General features: G+C 33.6%; 3 long non-coding RNA genes across 4 annotated transcripts; 1 reads left to right on the top strand and 2 right to left on the bottom strand.

Moving 5' to 3' along the window:
* Positions 1-239: 239 nt before the first annotated feature.
* On the bottom strand, positions 240-907 carry LOC109590311 (uncharacterized). Its single transcript, XR_002189255.1, has 2 exons — positions 832-907; positions 240-484 (listed from the first exon to the last, which is right to left on the bottom strand). It is a non-coding gene; the product is annotated as an uncharacterized LOC109590311 (long non-coding RNA).
* LOC109590310 (uncharacterized) lies at positions 821-1,227 on the top strand. The gene is made up of 2 exons (XR_002189254.1): positions 821-909; positions 1,150-1,227. It is a non-coding gene; the product is annotated as an uncharacterized LOC109590310 (long non-coding RNA).
* Positions 999-1,814, bottom strand: LOC105315441 (uncharacterized). 2 transcript variants are annotated; one of them, XR_002189252.1, is made up of 4 exons: positions 1,654-1,814; positions 1,516-1,605; positions 1,128-1,360; positions 999-1,069 (listed from the first exon to the last, which is right to left on the bottom strand). It is a non-coding gene; the product is annotated as an uncharacterized LOC105315441 (long non-coding RNA). The 2 variants fall into 2 exon arrangements; XR_002189253.1 differs by having other exon boundaries at positions 1,128-1,357.
* Positions 1,815-4,357: the final 2,543 nt, after the last annotated feature.

The raw sequence follows: 4,357 nt of genomic DNA, 5'->3' as shown, positions 1-4,357 counted from the left end.
TTGATCTCCATTTGGTACGTGTGCCCCTAAGACATAAGATTGTGGCTCTCAAAGTTGAGAAAGTTAGATGAGTCCTAATCCACCCTAATACCTGAGCATAGTTAGTGTTCCATTATTATTATTATTATTATCATTATTATTATTGTTATTGTTATTATTATTATGAGAGTGAGAAGGAATATTATTATAATTATCATTATTATTATTATTATTATTATTTATTATTATTATTATTATTATTTTTATTGTTATTATTATTAAGAGAGTGAGAAAAGTCTTCAACATCTTGTGAAACAGTTCAGAGGAATAGGACTGAGTATGAATACAGGGGAAAGAAAGTATTGAACAAAAAATATCTATAACAATAAGTTATTTCTTATCTTTTAAAAATAGATATGTAAGAAGCTCTTCTTGTTCGTATACAGTATCAGAAATGGTACTCACAAGAACTTGAGGAGGCATTTCCTTCAAAATGGAATAAAACCTAGGTAAAAATAATAAGAATAATCCAAAGAAGAGTAATTAAAATTTTTAATGAAGGGTTCATGGGAACACTGGTCGCATTCCTTGTCATGCTGTTTCTGTGGAAGGCATTAAAGATGTGGTAGCATTTTTGGAGAACTATGCTGAAGACTACGCCATTTTACTACCTGGGAGGATACCTGGAGTGAGGGATTATGGGAAGGCCAAGCTATTGCTGTCCAGTGTGTCCCGACGCATGGCAGTATGCTGATGCTGGTAGGGAACATACTCTCTGTGAAAGTTCCTTTAAAAGAATATGGAGAAAGTATGTTCCCCACATTTACAGCATCAAGCCAATGACGAACTTACAATGTATGCTGGACGTGCAAAAAGAACAGCACTGCAATTTTAAGGAATGCTGGCTGTGAGATTGAGCATCAGTCTGAGGTACATTTATTATTATTAACAATGTAATTATTCTTGCCTGTAAAATGCTATCCCTTAGTGAGTAACTTTGTCTTTAGTTAACTTGTTAATTTCATATTACTTTCAAGAATAATGATACTACATGAACATACAGTACTATTCCTTCATGTGTTAGTAGTATCTAATGGTATTTAAAACATGTTAATGTGTATTGTGTTCTTATTATTAGCATAACTTACCTTAATCTCTTTTTGTTGTTAGAAGAAAAGGAGACATCATAGGGGTAAATGGAAGCATTGACGAGGTGGCGGGAGAGGAGCAGGAAGAGGAGGTGGCCAAGGAGGAGGAGATGGACAAAAAAGAGGGGCAGCTGGCCTAGGAAGAGGGGGAGGTGGCCAAGGAAGCGGGGGAGGTGGCCGAAGACGAGAGGGAGGTGGCCAAGGAAGAGGCCAAAGAGGAAGAGGAGGCCCTGCTCCAACAGTAAGAGAAAGAAACATCATTAAACATAACAATAACAACAAATTTTTCATAGGATTCATCCACAAGTGCAAAGACAATAAACTATTTTAACGTTACATGTAAAGAACTTAATTATACTTCTAAATAAAAATAATATATATATATTACCTGTAAACTCAAGGAAAAGCGATGGTTGGATTTGAATGAAGTATGGGGATGATCCGTGTTCAAAACAGTCCATAATTAGGACTTTTAGCACTAGAGGACGTAATAATAACTCTGTAACTAGGTAATGAAAAAACTTACTAGTATTTGAAGCCACCATGAATGGCAGGGCTTTAGACAACTCTTACGATGTCCATTATACAAGAAATGATAGTTCAAATGCTGTGAAAAGCAAGTCAAAAGTGCTTCTTTCTTCATTCCCCGTTTATTAATTGATTTGGGTGTGGTTTTTCCTGGTAGGCGTGGTTTCAAGTACTACATGAACGGGCATGACAGGGAAACATTGAAAATAACTTAAAATGGCTTTTCTCTGTACTAGTATTCCAGAGCAATCGTCCAAACAGCATCCATAACTTCCAAATTTTATTGTGCATTGTCATAAACGGGATATTGCTGGAAAGGAATTTTTTTTCTCTATCTGTGAGTACCAAATTTAAAAATCAGATCTGTATTGTGTAATCAATTTCTGACTGGAAGTGCATACTTGTGAAACCATGCATGTTTTATGCATTCACCACATAAGTTATTTTGTTGCATAAGTTAATTACTATATACATGTACTGACAGACATACATGTAAATGTAGGGGGCCTCTACTGTAGTTTGAAGCACCCAATGTAAAAATTTGTACTGTATAACCTCTTGTGGCAATATTCTAATAGATTCATGTAATTTTGATTTGTAAGAATTAGTGTACAATTATGATTGTTTTAGTTTTTGAGCTTTGCGAGACTTTTTTGTCCAAGGCTATAGCAAAGATATAATATTAATTTTTTTATTTTGTTAATTGAAAATTCACTGCGCGTTACAAAAGTAATAACACATTTTGTATATCTTTGAAGACATGACGCCATATTTAGTATTAATAGTGCATAAATTGGGTTTGTTTTTGCACATTTATCAAACTGACTAGCTATACTCTTATGCAGTGCCGTAACTTTCTTGATCCAAAATCCCTGTACACCATCAGGTCCTGGAGTTTTCCAACAAGGCATCTTCTTACATTGCTTCATAACTCTACCTATACCAATACTCAGATTATCCTGCATCACTGATGTCCCACCTTCCTCAATCTCTCTTAACCATGTAGCATTCTGATTGAAATCCTTTGCCGTTCCCCAAATCCCCTTCTAAAATGACACACTTTGCTTTGCATCAAGCCCAAACCCTTCCTATTCAATCCCCCCATCTAGCTGCTGGTAAAACCTCTTTTGATTAGAATTAAAAAGACAATTTTGAGTATACTGCTTGATTCGCTGCTCATACCTCCTCACCTTCCCACTCTTAGCCACTAATCGCTGCTTCAGCTCTTCCAGAACGACTTGAAACCCCTTCCTCTTAATGTTATATTTCTTCTCTAACAGCTTATACTTACTCATCTTCTTTAATCTGCCAGCTCTCTTACTCTCCATCACACTTATATTACTTCTTAAGACCTTGATATCCTTTTCTAACCTCCTATGCCACCATGGCTTTTTTCCCCTTATAGCTCTGTTATCTTCTAATAACTCACATAGACCTAGCCGTTTAGCAACATTAACTCATACAGCTCTAATTAAACAATTTGTCTCAGTAATATCTGATGTCTTAATAAACTTCACTAACTCATTTACTTTCCTAGTTTCTTCCATTAGTCGATATCTATTCACTCTTCGAAAATCATAACGCTCCACTTTATCCTTACTCATAACTTCATGCCAAATTCTCTTCAATTCCATCACCTCCTCACGCACTGCACTCGGAACAGGATCTAAACCACTATCAACTGCACCATAAACATGCTCCTCTAATCTTCCCTCAACTACACCTGCATCATGAACCAAACTCTCTTCACAAGCTCCCTGATCCCCAAAGTCTAGCTGACTGACTTCTAGATCCCCAACACATCCTAAAACTCTTTGCCTAATAGCATCTAACTCCACCACACTTAGCCACCTTTTGCTCTTAATCAATCTAACCTGATCACACAGACGCTGCTCAGTTGTTACATATCCTCTATCCTTCCACAAATTAAATTATTATTATTATTATTATTATTATTATTATTGTTATTATTATGATTATTATTATTATTATTGTTATTATTATTATTATTATTATTATGATGAGAGTTAGAAATTATTATTATTATTATTATCATTATTATTATTATTGTTATTATTATGATTATTATTATTATTATTATTATTATTATTATTATTATTATTAAGAGAGTTAGAAAGGATTATTATTATTATTATTGTTAATATCATTATCATTATTATTGTTGTTGTTATTATTATTATGTGAGGGAGAAAGGAATATTATTATTATCATTATTATTATAATAATAATAATTATTATTATTGTTATTATTATCATTATTATTTTTAGAGTTAGAAAGGATTATTATTATTATTATTATTATTAATATTATTATTATTATTATTATTATTATTGTGTTAATGTAGTCACACAACACTAAGTTGGTATATGTACAGTATTGGTCTATAACAAATAGACTCTGTTATAAATCTCATGCTTAAATATCTCCTTAAGATTCTGGCAGTCCCCAATTATGCTGTTTTCTTTAAGTGTTTGATCTTTAACTTTGCATCTGCTCTCTTGATTCATTTACTAATCTTGATTGACACCGCTCCCAATGCTCCAACAACTATCAGTATCACTTCGACTTTCTTCAATCCCCACAATCTTATAATTTCCTGCTTCAACTCCTGGTACTTCTCCACTTTTTCTTTTCCTTGGTCTCAACTCTAGCATCACCCGGTACAGCAACATCTATAACA

Source organism: Amphimedon queenslandica, unplaced genomic scaffold (assembly GCF_000090795.2).
Source record: "Amphimedon queenslandica unplaced genomic scaffold, v1.1 AMPQUscaffold_10230, whole genome shotgun sequence".
Taxonomy (NCBI): Eukaryota; Metazoa; Porifera; class Demospongiae; order Haplosclerida; family Niphatidae; genus Amphimedon; species Amphimedon queenslandica.
This window is presented reverse-complemented; position numbering and strand designations above follow the sequence as displayed.